The 19,152-nt window shown below is 37.0% G+C and overlaps 1 long non-coding RNA gene across 1 annotated transcript; it reads right to left on the bottom strand.

Moving 5' to 3' along the window:
* Nucleotides 1-2,005: 2,005 nt before the first annotated feature.
* LOC114677758 (uncharacterized) lies at nucleotides 2,006-17,300 on the bottom strand. The gene is made up of 3 exons (XR_013417074.1): nucleotides 17,224-17,300; nucleotides 4,549-4,632; nucleotides 2,006-2,073 (listed from the first exon to the last, which is right to left on the bottom strand). It is a non-coding gene; the product is annotated as an uncharacterized LOC114677758 (long non-coding RNA).
* Between the last annotated feature and the right edge of the window lie 1,852 nt (nucleotides 17,301-19,152).

Consider the following 19,152-nt stretch of genomic DNA (forward strand, 5'->3'; position numbering starts at 1 on the left):
GGCTGCTTCCTCCGGACAATGGGCTGGCTTCCTGGGCTGGTTCCTCTGGATAGTGGGCTGGCTTCCTGGGCTGGTTCCTCTGGATAGTGGGCTGGCTTCCTGGGCTGCTTCCTCCGGATGATGGACTGGCTTCCTGGGCTGCTTCCTCCGGACGATGGGCTGGCTTCCTGGGCTGGTTCCTCTGGATAGTGGGCTGGCTTCCTGGGCTGGTTCCTCTGGATAGTGGGCTGGCTTCCTGGGCTGGTTCCTCTGGATAGTGGGCTGGCTTCCTGGGCTGGTTCCTCTGGATAGTGGGCTGGCTTCCTGGGCTGCTTCCTCCGGACGATGGACTGGCTTCCTGGGCTGCTTCCTCTGGACGATGGGCTGGCTTCCTGGGCTGGTTCCTCTGGATAGTGGGCTGGCTTCCTGGCCTGGTTGCTGCAGGCTGTGGGTTAGAGTTCTGTTTTTTGTTTTTTGTTTTTTGTTTTTTTTGAGACGGAGTCTCGCTCTGTCACCCAGGCTGGAGTGCAGTGGCGCGATCTCCGTTCACTGCAAGCTCTGCCTCCCGGGTTCATGCCATTCTCCTGCCTCAGCCTCCAAGTAGCTGGGACTACAGGCGCCCGCCACCATGCCTGGCTAATTTTTTTGTATTTTTATTAGAGACGGGGTTTTACCGTGTTTGCCAGGATAGTCTCGATCTCCTGACCTTGTGATCCACCCGCCTTGGCCTCCCAAAGTGCTGAGATTACAGGCGTGAGCCACCGTGCCTGGCCCAGAGTTCTATTTTTATTTATGGTCTGGCCATTGTCCATTCGTATAGTCAGATTCTCAAATCTGAACGCACACCTCTGTGTCGGGGAGTCTGAAGGTCTGGGGAGAGGGGCACTTGATGAGGCTGGAGAGAAGGCAGGGGCCCGATCATACCAAACCTTACAAACCGGTTACAAGTCAGGGCTGGAGTTCCTTCTCATATAATGGAGAGCTACTGAAGGGTTTTGAATAGAGGAGGGACCTAACTGGATTTGTGTTTTAAAAGGAACACTTTTGCTGCTGGGTGCCTTATGAATTTGAGAGGCAGAGACGGCAGAGAACAGTCATGAGGTTGTTGCAAGAGTGCAGACATAAGACAACGGTAGCTTAGACTAAGGTGATGGTATCTCAGCTGCACAGGTGATTTGTGACCGGGAATCTTTTCTGAGCAGTTAATCATTTGGATGTAATTTAGCTACCTGTCTCTCTCCTATAGGGGGTGATTGAGCTGCATGTTGACTTGATAGTTCTATTTTGTATTATGAATGAATAAGTTGGCATTGCAGTGCACACATAAATCTGTCATGAGTTTATTTAGTATGAGCCAGTTGCTAATCACCATGGGTGCATTTACAAAATTATCATTAGATCCAATCAGAGCAGCACAGACACGGTGGCCACATTGTGTTCCTACCACACTGTTTGTGCAGCCATTTGGCTTCCCGAGAGGGCCCTGTATCTATCCCTATATCATCATTTGTATCTTGAAATCACACAAATAATAGTTATTCCTACTAACCTTCTTCTTGCTAGGCATTTATATCACTTCAGCATAGTTCTGGGTCCGATTATTCTGGCTTGTTTACTTTTTCATTCACTGAACACCTACTACATGCCAGGTACAAGGCTCAGCACTGGGAATATAATAGTAGACAAGACAGACACAGTTCCTGCCTCCCTTCAGTCTATATGGGAAAGTGGGGGTTGGGGAAGGGGTCTACATTAAACAAGCATACACTCAAGTGAATATATAATTATACATGTCTGTAAGTGCTATAAAGGAAAAGATCAGAGATCAAAATGATGGAAGTGGGGCTACTTTTTAGATTGCGTGATCAGGGAAGCAGTCATTGGTAAATATTTAAATTGAGGCATGAATGATGAGAAGGAATCAATGCAGTACAAATTTGGGGAAAGTGGGCATGAAGTCTCTGAGGAGGGAAGCGGAGAGAGAAAGGAAGCAGCGCTGGCTTGGTAAGTAAGGAGAGCAACTTACGAAGAAGGTGGAGAATGAATGTGTCTGGGCGAGAACTGCTGTCTTGAGGGTCAGCGCGGCACAATTCCCTTAAATAGAAATGGACAAGGCTATTTAAATTTTTAAAAGATCGCTGTGGTTGTTATATGGATGGGCTGGAGGGAAAGAAGTGAAGGCTGAGAGAAAGTTGTGAGGTCATGGTGGTTGTCCTGGTGAGACGTGTTGGTGGTAGGAGCAGGTATTGAAGGTAGAACTCCGTAGAAGGATTTGAGAGATGTTTTGGAAGTTGAATTAATGGAGATGTGAGGGAGAGGGAAGGGAAATAGAAAATATGATCCCCAGTTTCTGGTTTGAGCAATGGGTGGATGGCTGGAGAATTCTGTTTCTAGACTTCCCACATGGGTTTTCTTACGGAATTCAAAGACTTGCTTTTAAATGGTGTGATCATAGCTTCATCATCATCCGCTGCTTCTCAAGTATTTCCTCTAGTTTTGTGTTAGTTTTGTAGACTTACTCTGTGATTTTCACGTTACTTAATAGTTTATTTACACCTGGCTTTGTAGAACTGATCTCTTGCTTCTTAATTTAGTCTAATATTTACTTCCATGTGTACAAGAAATGCATTCACATAATTAAATTTGTTTTGCTTTTACCATTGCAATTTAGTGAACTCTAGGAGTGTGGTTGCGTGAGTCCACACCACCATATGAACAGTTAAGCTATTAAAGGGAGCTGTGTGGACCACTGGCCTCTTCCTCCCTACTTTGCCTTCCAACATAAAATTATATAGATATTCCTTCCATCAATTTACCTGACCTATAGCTCAAGGAACTGTGTTCATTCACATTTTCAAGCTTTACCAGAAGAACCTATTCCTTAATTTAATCTTAGATTAAATCTAAGATTAGTTTAATCCTAGATTAAATCAAGGAATACATATTTTTGGTTGCATATTCTACTTTTAGCCCATTTTTTTCCCCTTTTAAGGTTGACCTTAAAAGTTGAACCGAACAGCTATATTTACATAAAGCTGCTCTAAATCATATAGAAGCTTATTTTTTACTTTACGTTTTTAGTTCCATGTATCATAAATGAATATATTCCCAATGTAAAAATTCAAACCAAGAATTATATGAAACAAATCTAAATTAAAATATGTAAATTCTCCTTTGTCTCTATATATGTATGCGTGCAAATATATGCATGTAATCATACTTTATCAACTGATATGCAACTTGTTTGTTACACACACAGCAAAATATATTGAAGATCTTTCCATAGCTATACATGTAATACTATCTCTTTCTTTTTTTAATAACTGAAAAGTATGTCAACGCCTTGATGTTCTATAGCTTTTTATTAGCCATTCTCCTTTTAAAGAATATTAATGCTGTTTCCAGTATCTTGCTGTTACAAACAGCTCAAATGATCTTTCCCATACATGCTTCTTTTGTACACATCTGAGCATTTTTGATAGATTCATAGAAATTAAGTTCTTTGGTCAAAAGTTATGTGCATCTTATCTACACCAACAATCTGTGTGAGTTTTTGATTTCATGTTCATACAACTGTCAACCCTGAATATGAATAATCGAAACATTTTTGCCAATTTAGTGAAAGCATCTGTGTTGTTTTAATTTGTATTTATTTCTTTATTAAGTATATATATATTTGATTATATACATTTACCATTGCCTTTTTGTTTAGTAAATTGCCAATTTGTATTTTTTCCCCATTTTTCTGTTGAGTTGTCTTTTTATTTATAGAAACTTTTTATTTATTTTATATTCTAATTGATCTTTATATACATTAAAATGCTGTCAGTCTGTTCCACATCTTCTAATTTGTATATTTTATCATGTAAACATTTAAAAATTTTATGAAATTACATTTTTTCAGTTTTTCTCCTTAGACCTTGCAGGTTTTTTAATGCTAGGTAGAAAACTCTTTCCCAACTTAAGATGATAAAAAGCCATCCTCTAGCTATTATTAAAAAGTCAGAAAACAACAATGCTGGAAAGGCTGCGGAGAAAAGGGGACATTTATTCACTGGTGGTGAGAATGTAAATTAATTCAGCCACCATGAAAAGCAGTTTGGAGATTTCTCAAAGAACTTGAAACAGAACTTTCATTCTATCCAGCATTCCCATGACTTAGTATACATCCAAAATAAAATAACTTGTTCTACCAAAAAGACATATGCACTCACATGTTCATTACAGCACTATTCATAATAGCAAAGACGTGGAATCAATGTAGGTACCCATCAGTGGTGGACTGAATAAAGAAAATGTGGTAATAGACATCATGGAATACTATGCAGCCATGAAAAATGTATGAAATAATGTCCTTTGCAGCAACATGGATGCAGCTGGAGGCCATTATCCTAAGCAAGCTAAATCAGGAAAAGAAAACAAAATACTGCATGCTCTCACTTATAAGTGGGAGCTAAACATTGGGTACTTGGGGACATAATGATGGCAACAAGAGACACTGAGGACTAATAGAGGAGGGAGGGTGGGGGGAAAGGTGAAAAACTAGCTGTTGGATACTATGCTCATTACCTGGGTGATGAAATCAGTTGAACTCCAAACCTCAGCATCACACAATACACCCAGGTAAGAAATCTGCACATGAACCCCCAGAATCTGAAATAAAAGTTGAAATTATCAAAGAAAGTCCTTCCGTGTTTTATCTTAATACTTTTTATAGATTAAGAAACGACTTAGCTCTTTATTACATTGGATATTTATTTTTGTACGTGGAGTTGGTTGGAGATCAGATTCCTGTTTCCAAAACATGTGGGCATTTAAATATCTGTTGAATAAATAAATGAGCTTAATTTTTTCCCAAAGGATTCAGATTATGCCAATACCATTTATTGAATAGCAAACCATTTCTTCACTACATGAAATTATCCTCAATATCCTCTACTAAATTCCCAGAGAGAGATAAGTCTGTTTCTGGCCCTTCATCATGTTCCATTGATACCTGCTTGTGCTCCTATGTTACCATTTTAATAGCTGTAGATTTCAAGTATGCTCTGATATTTGCTAGGGCCAGTTATTAAAATTCCTTTAGCTATTCTTACATATTTTATCTTCCATATGAACTTCAGAATCCATTTATGAAGCCCTATATAATTTGGTGAAGATTTTAAAGTTGGAATTACATCAAATTTATAGATAATTTGACATCTGTTTTATCTTAATTACTCTTGTTGTCATAAGACCACCATTATAATTAGAGATGTTTGATTCTCATTTCTGGAAAAATAAGAATGCTTGTCTTAATATTAGTGCTTAAGAATTGCTTAAAATAACTGGAAGTGTGTGTGTGTGTGTGTGTGTGTCTTGTGTGTCGTTAGATGTCTGTTAGTATGGTGCCTAGCAGAGAGAAGTCATTCAATCATTACTTGTGAAATAAATGTTATTATCGATTAAAATCTGCAAATTATTACAACTCAGTCTTTTTTGCAGCTTTTAAAATTGAAATAATTTTAGGCTTAGAAAACAGTTGCAAAAATATTCCAGAGAGTTCCTGCCTATCTTCACCTACCTTCCACTTATGTAAACATCCTATATAACCACAACACAATTACGGAAAGGAGGAGATCAACACTGATGTGACACAATTAATTGCTTCACAAACCTTCACACTTCACCAGTCTGTTTCACTAATGTCTGTTTGGATCTTGGACTGTATGGTATTTAATTGTCATATCTCCTAATCTCCTTTAATCTGTGACAAGTTCTCCTTGTTTCATCGCGGCCTTGATATTTTTGAAGAGTGCTGGTGGGTCATTTTGTAAACTGTCCCTTATTTTACAGTTGTTTGTTATTTTCTCAGCATTAGATTGAGATGATGCATTTCTGGTATGAATGCAGGAGTGATATTGCGTCCTCAGTGTAACATACCAAGACATACATGATGCTGCCGTCTTATAACCGATGATGTTAACTTTCAATACTGTATAAAGGTGGTTTTTGCTGTGTTTCTTCAGAGCAAAATTAGGATGTTCTCTTTTTAATTAATAAATATCTTGTGGGGAGATATTTTAATGCTACGCAAATATGCATCTCAGTTTCTTTTCATGGTCTCGCCCAATAATTTTATCATTCTGGGGTTGTTCTTGTGTTTGCCTAATGGTCATTTTGTGTGTCCCTCATTTCTTTTATGTTTGTGAAATGAAGTTCCATTGTAAGGAAGAGTATTTTTTTCTTCCCTATTGATTGATTGATATAAGTATAGATTTTAGATATTTACTTTATTTGATGGGTTATAATCTGATGTTTTCATTGTTTATTTTGTCACTCAAATTGTTCCAGCTTTGGCCATTGGGAATTCTTACAAATTGGCTCCTCTGTTCTTTTGACATGGTTCTATCATTTTTCAAATGTGTCTTTATTTTTTGGCACCACAAGATGTTCTGGGCTCATCTTATATCTTCCCTGCCAGAGCACTGAAATCAATAATTTCTCCAAGAAGTCTTTATTCTTTTTATCAGGGAATCATATTTAGAACCAATATCTTGGCTCTAGGTATGCTAATTGCTACTGGGTTGTCATTGTTTCTAGGTTTTTTTCAGCAGACAGAGCTAGGAAATATATGTTTGTATATTAATCTGTGCATAGGCACATATCTATATATCTTTGCTTATCTGTATATATATACATATGTACATATGCATATATACATATGCAAATATATGTGTATATATACACATATATACACATGCAAATATATGTGTATATATACACATATATACACATGCAAATATATGTGTATATACACATATATACACATGCGTATATATATATGTGTATATACACATATGTAAATATATGGGTATATACACATATATACATATGTAAATATATGTGTATATATGCATATATACGTGAACCATGAATTCATACTAATACCTTTAGTTTTAATACCATACCACACAGTTCATTCTATTCTCCCCACTTTCGTTATTTGTAACTTCTTTTCTCCAAAAGTGAAAAACTCATCATTGTCCACATTATATTTACATATTTGTTCAATCCCAGCATAAACTTAAGTAGTATTATGGACTTTTTTATTTAAAAAAACCCTCGGGTATTATTTGATATAATTCCTTTATTTTACAAATGAGAAAATCCAGGCCTGCAGTGATTAAGCCACCAGAGGGAAGAAATAAATTACCAGAAGAATTATAAATGTCAGGATTTTAAATTTTAATATTGTATATATTTTACAGGAGAGTTTAGAAAAGACAGGAAGTGTAATGTCAGGTCACTGCTGAGAAGAGGCATTAATTTATTTTTTTCCTCTACCGTTGCTATTTAACTGAAGCCATTCTAGTTAACACAGTAAGGCATTTGGTCAGCATGGCTTGTATGAATAAAATAGCCAAAGGTCAGAAAAATTAGACACCCTACTCACGTGGTGTTAAAACAGCCTCCGGAAAATGGAAGAACCAGTGTTCCATTATCATGTCTAATTTCCACAATTATAAATACAGTTTAATCCACAGAGGTCACTGAGGTTTTCAGATCTGGTTACATGAAGTAGATGTAAAGCAGGGATTTTATTTCTTCTTTCTCTTATAACTATTATCAGCATCTTCTCTTTCATGACTCTATTTCAGTCACAGCAATTGAAAATTGTAAAGGTGAGATGAAGAGTATGCCTCCTGGAATACTCTTTTTTCCAACCTCTTTTTGGACAACCTCCAACTGTCCATTTTTCCAACCTTAAAATGGACAGTTATATGTCATGTTGAAAACCCTTCAACATGGGTTTCAACTTTAAATCCCTTCAGTGTCTCATCTCTCCTCTGCTATGGAGATTTGGGATCCTGTTTTAATGATGCATTAGGATTCGGATTTTCTTTGAGGCTGGAGGAGAGGAAGAGTGTATGCTCACTAAAAAGTGGGCTATGGAAAGAGGTGCTCATGAAGCATCTGGGAATTGAAAACGTGAAACTTGTTTCCCCGTAAAACAATGGCACATGTGATGATCAGGCTCTACTAACTGTTAATAACACAACGTATATATCTTGTGGGTTGAAACTTAAATTCCACATATATTGTTATTGCTGTGGGAAAATGTTTCCAAACAATCAACTTGGAATTCAACTCATAATTGGTGACACCCTGTTGAGTTTATGTACCTACAGAATTTCAGCAATTCTATTTTACTGTATTTATAATTTGTTATTCCTAAATCTTTTTTTTTTTTTTTTTTTTTTTTTTGGAAATAGAATCTCACTGTCACCCAGGATGGAGTGCAGTGGCATGAGCTTGGCTCACTGCAACTTCTACCTCCTGTGTTCAAGCAATTCTTCTGGCCTCAGCCTCCTGAGTAGCTGGGATTACAGGCACCAGACACTGCACCTGGCTAGTTTTTGTATTTTTTAGTAGAGATGGGGTTTCTGCCACGTTGGCCAAGCTGGTCTTGAACTTCAGACCTCAGGTGATACACCCACCTTGGCCTCCCAAAGTGCTGGGATTACAGGTGTGAGCCCCCACGCCCAGCCAAATTCCTAAATCTTAACTCAAATTCTAGACACATTTTTTTTTTCTTTTGTCTTGGCTAGAACAAGACCTAGGAAATGGTAAACTGGATCACTGCCTTGAGTTTTGGGAGCTCTGCAAAGCTGGTAGAAGAGCCTAGCTATTTCCAAGGAAAGTTAAAAAGACCTCATGCGTCTACAGTAGTCTCACTGATAATCCTCATCTTCTTCAAATCAACTACTTCTCCCCAGTTTCAGACTTGCATAGTTACCCTTCCGAATTTTTTCTCCGTCATTTTGCATTTGATATATTTTTAACTTCATGTCATCTGTAATGAAATATTTAAGTGGAGATGAGTATATGGTATTATTGTAACCAAGACTACACTCTGGGGATATGAGTTAGTCATGAATTTTTATCCTGATTCAAGATATTTATAAACATCAAAATTAGAGATGTGGAAAATATGATCTTGCTTTGTGTGTTTTAAAGAACTGGAAATTATTTCCGAGTTGTTTGATTGAAAAGGAGATCTATAAAATTGCCACCTCACAAAACATTGAAGGGTTTACTGCTTAATTACAAAATAAAAATTCTTACCATGGAACAAGTAGTAATCTCTTTAAAAGGGGTCTTCATATTGCAGAAGACATTATAATAAATCCTCTTTAGAAAATATACTGATTTTTTATGGTTGGTATTTTACTGAATCCCTTTTCTTATTTGTCAAGGACAAAAATAGTTCTCAGAGGATGTTTTCTTTCTTTCAGTCCAAAAAAGTAAAAATGTTTATAACCAAACAAGTGAGCTTGAGACAAAAACAAAAGCAAAAACAAAACAAAACAAAAACCCCAGATGCTGTTATTTTGAGGAATGCACCAAGGGGAATTGTGGAGGGTTGTGAAGAACTGATTTATACTTGTATGTTTGCAATAATAATTGAACAAAAATTATACTCCAAATCGATATATTTTATGTGTTTTCTGTTTTCAAATGTGTTAAGATGAGAAAGTTTCTCTTTAAATTTACGAGGATTTTGAATGCTTAAATTGTTCCCATGACTCACATTAATACCAAGTGGCCTCATGGTGAGAAAAGAATAGTTCCTAGAGTGTCTAAATGACATTCTGAAATTGGTCCTATCAATTTTACTATGTCACTACTCTTCTCATTTTTTATCTATTTCACATTTGAAACAGGAAATGAAGTTATGGTAAAAAACATTTGTAAAAACCAGTCTACCTGTTGAGGATGAGTGTAGACCCTTGAAAAGCTAGAGCTGGCAGGGCACAGGTCATTGAAAATATTCAGGAAGACAACATGGATAATATTTCCAGTCTTTAAGGGAAAAAGATTTTGCCCTAGGAAAAAATCAAGATACTGGAATGAGAAGTCAGGTAACATTTTACTTTGTTACCAAAGAATCTTACATAGAGCATTTCTTAGAAAGTTTCTCTCGGAAACAGACCTAAGTGACTGACCCCTCCACAATTTATATTAAAAAGGACTTGCTAAGATTCTAAGATATTTCAAGTAAAATGTAACTCATTATCATAATTTTTCTGTATTTTACAACAGTGCTACCTACAAATATGATTAAACATGCAGGGCTAAAATAATCTATGGGTAGTGGATCTTGATATATGTCCCCCAAACTCAAATTCATAGGTTGAAGCCCTAGCCCCCAATGTGACTGTATTTGGAGATAGGGCTTTTAGGATGTAGTGAAGGTTAAATGTGGTTATAAGGGTGGGGTCCTAGTCTAATAGGATTGGTAGCCTTATAAGAAGAGGAATAGAAAGAGTTATTTCTCTCTCTTTGCCATGTGAGAACTCAGTAAGAAGATGGCCATTTGCAAGCCAGGAAGAGAGCCCTCACCAGAAACTGAATCAGCCAGAACCTTAATCTTATACTTTCAGGCTCCAGAACAGTGAGAAATAAGTTTCTCTTAAGCCACACAGTCTACAGTATTCTGGTGTGACTACTTGAGCAGATGAATGTAACTTCTTTAGCAATATTTCCAATAAGTAGCCAGAACTTGTGATTTAAACTATTTCTGACCCAGCTTCTATATGTCCATATGCAATTCACAGTTCACAGTGTAAGGACCAAACTGTGATGCAGGCTGAGTTGGCTTTTGGAACCATGAAGCTCCAAGCTTTCTGACTTTTACTTTCGTGATGTTTCACCTCAGCTTGATTTCAAGCTACATTTTACCTGAAATATCAAATAAGGGTCTGTTACCAACAAGTTTCCACTTGAGGACAAGTAGTCTCTCAGCATTGTTCTTGCTTTAAGTCTCTTAAATTCAAATTTTTAATGAAAGGCTAACAAAATGGTGGTTGTAATTGTTTTTGGTTGTTGTTTTTATAAAGGTGGGTTGTTTTACCATTTGTTATCATGGAAATCATACCACTTTTTCAGGAAGGACTTAAAGGCTAATCTCATGAGTTGTTTTAGAGTGATGTGGAGACTGAGGTATCAGAAGATAGAGGGCTTATTTCCATGTGCAGCTCTGCTCTGCTCTTTCTGGAATAATAATCTTTGGGCTGGTCCAGCTGGATTTATTATAAGCCTATTAACAGGAATGACGAGAGTGTTGAGGTATTGCTCAATGTTTTGTCTGTTTATTTTTGAGTTCCAGCCTCAGGATTAAGAGACTGCTTTACCTTGTATAAGTGTTTCCTCAATGCCAGATTTTTTTTTCTCCTTTTCTTTCCCCAAGCACCAAGACCAGCTGTCTTCTTTTACACTCTTTTCTTCCTCTGCCTCCTAAGGCTCAGATTCCAGCAATTAAAAATTCATTATTTACTGTCTCCTCTCTCTTTACAGCATGGAGTTATTGCTATAGATGTCAGAGGCAATTTTTCAGTGATTGGATCATCCATTGCTTCAGGCCCATTGATATCCAGTGTCTTGGTCTGTTTGGGCTGCTATAATAAAATACTTTATTTAGGCTGAGCAATTTATAAACAACAGAAATGTAGTCTTCACAGTTCTGGAGGCTGAGAAGTTCAAGATCAAGGTGCTGGCAGATTCAGTGTCTGGCGAGTGCCCAGTCCTCGTAGACGGTGCCCTCTATGTGTGTTCACATAGTGGAAGAGACAAATAGGTTCTCTCAGGCCTCTTTTAAAAGGGCATTGATGCCATGAATGAGGGCAGAGCCCTCATGACCTAATCACCCCTCAAAGACCCCACCTCTTAATGCTATCACCTTAGGAGTTGGGTTTCAGCATAGCAATTTGGGGGGGGACACCAACATTCAGGCCATGGCATCCAGGACACAAGAGAATAACCTTCCTGGATGGTACTGAACAATGATGTTCTCGTGAGCGAAGAGTAAGCCTTGTACGTGTCTCTAGATCCAGTTTTATGGTCCATGGCTTGTGGGAAATATTTGTTAACTGACTGGTTAGGTAACTGAAGCATGAACAAAAGTAAATGGGTGGGAAACAGCTAGGTGCTGCCTAACAGCCTCAGCAGTGAGGTGGAAATTGGACAGAAGAAAATAAGCTCAGTAAATATGAAGAACCATAAAAACCAACATTCCTGGAACATAGGGCATTGTGGGTAAACAGGAGCTCCCAGAATTCTCTATAGAATTATGTAGGACTCCAGGTTATTTTCTGGGAAATGTGGCTATGTATAGATGTGTGCAAATACCAATGTATGGATCACACTGTGCAGAACATAAGAGATATGAGTTACAAAAACCACCCCAACCGTGAGAAGAGATAAGCTACAAAGTGTGTTTTGAATCTGTAAGAGTTATATTGATTGTAACCACTTAATTCTCTAGTAATCATGAAGCATAATGTCATCTATGTAAAGCGGTAATTCTATTGTGAATGATAGAATACTAAATTACATTGAGCAATACGTGCTTTTTATTGTGTATTATGCAGGTAGCAGGGTTTGGTGCCACAAATTCAAAAATCTATGTGGATATGATCACTGACAAGTCTCCTATGCCACAATGCCTGACACATAATAGATCTTACTAAATATTTATTGTTGAATGAAGTTGTAGGCAATTACGCAGAAATCTTCAACTATGGAATTTTAGTAGCATTGAGCCACTTGTGTTCTCTCTTAATCTCTGACAAAATCACTTGGAAAACATTTGCATTAAGATAGGTACATTTTTCAATAAGATTTTTATTTTTGTTCAATTTTTGTCTCTTTGGCCAACCTAAGACAGGAATTTGATTATTATCAATAGTGATCCAAAGGAGTTGGAGATTTAAAAATATGTACTGTGTATTTTTGCAGTGAGAGAAAATTCGATAGCCTTTTTAATTTATTTTTTTCCAGCTTGATTAAAGTATACTTGACAAAAAATATTTGTATATATTTAAGATGTATAACATGATGTTTTGGTGTACACATACATTGTGAAATGATTACGACAATCAAACTAATGAACATATTCATCATCTCACATAGTTACGCTTTTTTGTGTGTGTGTTGAGAACACTAAAGATGAACTCTCTTAGGAAATTTCAGATATACAATATATTATTATTAACTATAGTCACCAGGCTGTACATTATTACATTTCCCGGTACTTACTCATTGTGCATAACAAAACCTTAACACACTTTGACCAACATCGCCACATTTGTCCCAACCCCCAGTTCTTGGTAACCAACATTTCACTCTGCTTTTATGAATCTGACTTTTTTAGATTCCATATATAAGTGAAACCGTGCAGTATTTTTCTTTCTGTGTCTGGCTTATTTCACTTAAAGTAATAACGTCCTTCATGTTCATCCCATGTTGTTCCAAATGGCAGGATTTCTATCTTTTCTTTAAGCCAGAATAATACTGTATTATATGTATATATACATATACGTATACAACAACTTATTTTAAATTTAAATCAGAGAACAAATATAACGAATAGCCAACTAAGTGAAAGGTGCATACAAGATAATTTCTGGGCCGGGCGCGGTGGCTCAAGCCTGTAATCCCAGCACTTTGGGAGGCCGAGACGGGCGGATCACGAGGTCAGGAGATCGAGACCATCCTGGCTAACACGGTGAAACCCCGTCTCTACTAAAAAATACAAAAAAAAAACTAGCCGGGCGAGGTGGCGGGCGCCTGTAGTCCCAGCTACTCGGGAGGCTGAGGCAGGAGAATGGTCTAAACCCGGGAGGCGGAGCTTGCAGTGAGCTGAGATCCGGCCACTGCACCCCAGCCTGGGCGACAGAGCAAGACTCTGTCTCAAAAAAAAAAAAAAAAAAAAAAAAAAAAAAAAAAGATAATTTCTGTGCTCAAATCCAAGTCTGGGTAAAAAAGACATAAAAACAGTCATGTGTCACTTAACGGAAGCGAATACGTTCTAAGAAATATGCCACTGGGCAATTCTGTCATTGTGCAAACATCATAGAGTGTACTTATATAAGTCTAGATGGTAGAGTCTACTACACACCTAGGCTAGATGGTACAGCTTATTTCTCCTGGGCTACAAAGATGTTGCACAATATGTTGCTATACTGAATAGGATAGGCAGTTGTAATCGGTGTTAAGTATGTGTGCATCAAAACATACTAAACATAGAAATCATGTGTTGTGTTATGACATTATAACGGCTATGATGTCACTGGGTGATAGGAATTTCTTAGTTCCATTGTAATCTTATGAGACAATAGTCATATATGTGGTCCATCATTGATCAAAGCATTGTTATGCAGCACGTGAATGTATACGAAAAATGACTGCTAAACACAAAGGGCGAGGGTTTCAGATTAGAGAGCTGGACCTAGATCACATCTGAATCAAAGCAGTGGAAGACCAATACTAAGCTAGAAAAGTAGCATTGTAAACAGGAACAGAGAACACGGATGTGAACTCTAAAGGCGCAGCATCAGGTCACAAAATTTACCACCTCCTTTCTCCTAGTGAATGACTTCCCTCACTGCACTCCACAGAGAGAATAGCTTTCACGCAGGAGGTCCTGCAACTTCCCACCCATTCGAACCATTCTGAGTTCCAAATACAATGATTATAAGCAATCCATTCCTAGGTAATAGTACACATTTTTTTTAATTTCACAGATAAAGAAAATAAATTCTATAAGCATGAAAGCAGAAGAAAAAACCTAGGTAATGGTAACATACTATCTTTGGTTTCTCAATAGGATGTGTGTGTGTGCATGTGCGTGTGCGTGTGTGTGTGTGTATGTGTGTAAAGAGATTTATTATAAGAAATTGAGTCAGTGGACTGGAGAATCAGGAGAGCCAATGGTTTAAGTTCCAGTATGAACTGAAGACTGGCAGGTGTGAGTCCCAGGAAGAGACGTACTTTAGTTCAAGTACAAAGGAAGGAAAAAACCACTGTCTCAGTTTAGAGGCCACCACACAGGAGGAATTCTCTCCATTACTCAGGGAAATTTTGGGGGTTCCAATCAGGCCATCAAGTGATTGGATAAGGCTCACCCACAAAAGGAAGTGTAAATTTTGCAACAAGTCAGTTTAGTGATTTAAATGTTAATTGCATCCAAAATCCCCCTCACAGAAACACCCAGAATAAGAGTTGACCAAATAAATGGGTAGTCTGTGGCCCAGTCAAGTTGACACATAAAATTAACCATCACACATACAAAGGCTAGCGTCAGACTTTGTCTCCATTATTCTGTATATCAAACAACAATAGTCACACATTTGTGAGGGAAAAGATTGCAGTCTAAGAATTCTGTATCCTGCAAAGTGTTATTCACATGTGATAGCAACAGAAGGGATATTGTATATATGTAAAGGCTCAGAAAGTACCCCTGAATGCATCCTAAAAAATTTACTCAAAGATATATGATAGCCAACTAAGACACATGTAAAATCCAATAACTCAGCAGTTTGAAATACAGGGTAAACAAGCACTGTGAATAACTATTACAGATAAGTGGTTAACAATCTTAGTGGTTTTCAGAAAGACTGAACAGCAAAAAAAAAAAAAAAAAGGCACTAAATCCTCAAAATATGACCAAATAAACATTGCTCAGAAAGACCTAAAATGCTATTTAATATTATATATAATAAAATTAGAATTAAAAAATTGTTACCTGTCAAATAGGAAAATTTTAAATATGAATAAGATCTAAATGTTGTGAAACAATACCTCTCATTCCGCTTGTATTTTTTTGAAAAGCCATTTGACAAAATGAATTAAAAGTCATAAAACATGTTCAAATCTTTTTACTCAACATTTCCATTTTAGCAATTTATCTCAAGGAATTAATGAGAAGTATGCACAAAGATGTCAATGTGAAGATGAAAAATTAGAACCAAACCAACTAGCCGATAATACAGAAATGGTTATTTAAAATGGTCCATTCATATAAGATGTTATGCAGCCCTTACAAGTGATATTTTGAAGACTAATTAATGATCTCATACAACACTTGCTCTACATTATATGAAAAAGGCAAAATAAAGGTCTCAATTTTGTTAAACGTATTTAATGAGAGAGAGTTTGAAGACTGGAGGGCTAAACACCAATATGTTGCCAGTCCTTAGATATAGGAAATATAATTAAAATTATTTAATTCTTCTTCCTTGCATTTGTATATATTCCTCAACAATTTTTCATTGGACTTTTATTTAAAAATACTTTTATTTAAAAAATCAAATTTTATTTAACAAAGATTATTTCTTAGAATGTCCATTAAAAACTTACTTTATTAAAAAATCTAACAATCTCTTTTAATAAAAGCAAATAGTTTGTCTCACCGATAAGCCTACAAAGAAAGAGAATATTTACACTGCTACTGAGGCAAGAGAGAAATGTGTAAATAACCAAAATTATTGTGGAATTACATTTAGAAATTAGTAAAACATAGTTTTAAAAGAATTTACTCATTTTGACATAGCAATTCCCTTCCTTCCTTCCTTCCTTCCTTCCTTCCTTCCTTCCTTAGACAGGGTCTCACTCTGTCATTTAGGCTGGAGTGCAGTGCTGCGATCACGGCTCACTGTAGCCTCAAATTCCCCGGGCTCAGGTGATTCTCTCACCTCAGCCCCCTAAGTAGCTGGGACTACAGGTAAACTCCACCACATCTGGCTAATTTTGCCTTTTTTTTTTTTTTTTTTTTGTAGAGATTGGGTTTGCCATGTTGCCCAGGCTGGTCTCGAACTTCTGGGCTCAAGTGATCCTCCTACCTTAGCCTCCCAAAGTGCTAGGATTACAGACATGAGTCACTGCACCCAGCCTGAACTCTGTCTTAAAGGCATAAAAATGGACTTTTGCTTAAAAAGATTTTTATACATGGATGCTTATGCAAAGCATTTGGAACAACCTAATTGTTAGCAGTAAAGGAAAGGTTAAACAAAATTAGTAGAGTCATTTGTTGTAATATTGGTCACGCATTAGAAATCATGTTGGCAAAAAGTATTCAATGATGCTGGAAGATACAGTATAATAGTAAGTAAAAAATGTAGAATATGCAAATTGAAGTAGGATAAAAATGTATAAATATGTAAATAATGGAAGAAAATACTCCAGAATATATTTGGTAATTCTCTCTAGATAGTGATAATATAAAAGCTTTTAAAAAATATTTTACTATTTTTAAAACATATATATATAAACATAAAAGCGATAATCCTTTTATTTTACTCTCAATGGCTTAAAAGATTCTCCAGATTCCTTAACATGACACACAGGTCTATTTCCAATCTATGTTCTAAATACCTCCAGTCTCATTCCCCATCACCACTGAATATTACCCAGTACTCTTACCAAGCTGGTATATTTACAGCTCTCTGAGAAGTTGGGTTCTTCTCTTGCATGACTTTGGGCTAAATTGCTTTGCTTCCAAGAATAACCTTCACCCTTTTTCAACCCATTCTGGTTAATGGTTAAATAAAAACATCAAACATCAGATTAAGTTTCACCTTCTAGGGAGGCCTTCTGGATCTTTCCACAGAAGGGAGGTAAAGTAACCTTACTCTCTGATCTAATATTACCATTTACATTCCTTTTATAGCACTTGTCACACTGTCTTAAGATTAGTTATTTGTCTGCTTCTTTCTCTCATGTGTAAAAGCCTTGAAAAAGTAGCATAAAGATTTTTTGTAGGTACTGTGGATACTCAACTATAGCACTCAATTAAATAGTTTTTAATTAATGGATATCTGATTACACACACTTTAAATTCCTAAAAACATAATCACCCATCAAATCAATCACCAATGAAAATAATTCGCAAGGATTCAATATTATATCAGAATTTTTATTTAGAATGTAAATCAAATTTACCAACCTATGACATATTTATTAGTGTCACAGAGATATTTACATGTATAGACTTATTGAATGAGATAGACTTTATACAGTACAAGGAAAAAGAAACTTTTTTTTTTCATTACTCCTTCTGCAAACCTTGCCATGTGGGTCCATGTCTTCCTGCACCTTGGTAAAGTATCAGCACGCCCTAGAACTATTGGTTTCTCTCTCAAATAATGAGTCCTTTGTCTCTTCCAGATGGAAGAAAGTCCAGGACAATGTGATGTCAAAATGCCAAGCTTTCAAACAACTTGGAACTTTTCCTCCTTCCTTAGTTCATATCTGATTACTCAACCAATTTCTAATTTCTCTTCTTTCCCCAGGTCAGGTCTAATTGACCAGATAGTTCATGAGCTTCCCCTACCTGTTAAAATAACCAATTTTCCAATTACCTCTCTTGCAATTGGGCTGGGGCTATGTGACTAGTTCTGGCAAATGGGCTAGATGCAGTTAAGAGTGATGTGAGTTGCACATGCTCTTTCTTCCCCTCGTGCAGCTCCATGTTGACGTGGCAGCATCACAACATGGTGGAATACTCATTATCCTGGATCCACCTGAATGAATCAGTGGAACAGAGTTCCTGTCTAATAAGCACTGGATACATAGCATGAACATATAATAAATCTTGGTTGTGTTAAGCTATTGAAATATGGGTGTTTATTTGTAAACATGAATACCTTATGCTATCTTTTATTTTTTTCTTTTGAGACAGAGTTTTGCTCTTGTCTAGGCAGGAGTGCAGTGGTGCAATCTTAGCTCGCTGCAAACTCCGCCTCCTGGGTTCAAGAGATTCTCCCTCCCCAGCCTCCCAAGTAGCTGGGATTACAAGCACCCGACACCATGCTCAGCTAATTTTTGTATTTTTAATAGAAATGGGGTTTCACCATGTTGACCAGCCTGGTCTTGAATTCATGAGCTTAGGTGATCTGCCTGCTTCGGTCTCCCAAAGTGCTGGGATTTCAGGAGTGAGTCACCGCGCCCGGCCCCTTATTCTGTCTTGATTAATTCAAATAAAATTGATGAATTAGTCTTCACTCTAATTGTAATTAGCTGGAATTTGACCTGTGATCCTTCCTTGTATTTATGTCTGCCTTCTTCCTCTTTTCCCTCACTCTTGTTGCTACACTGGGTTATCTTTTTCTCCTTCATGATTTTCCCTGTCTCATAACTCCAGTCACCAAGATCATCAAACTTCTTTTGATCCAGTCCTACTCATTTAATGCTACCCCATCACTCTGCCATGTTGCTGAGCACCTCTTTTTGTAATGACTAGATTATTGTAATAAGCCTTCATCAATCCATTGCCTCTTTTATCCTGTATACGGTGCCACACAGCTTTGATTATACAATTTGCTCAGAAACCTCTTGTTCACCTATGTAATG

Source organism: Macaca mulatta, chromosome 4 (assembly GCF_049350105.2).
Source record: "Macaca mulatta isolate MMU2019108-1 chromosome 4, T2T-MMU8v2.0, whole genome shotgun sequence".
Lineage (NCBI taxonomy): Eukaryota > Metazoa > Chordata > Mammalia > Primates > Cercopithecidae > Macaca > Macaca mulatta.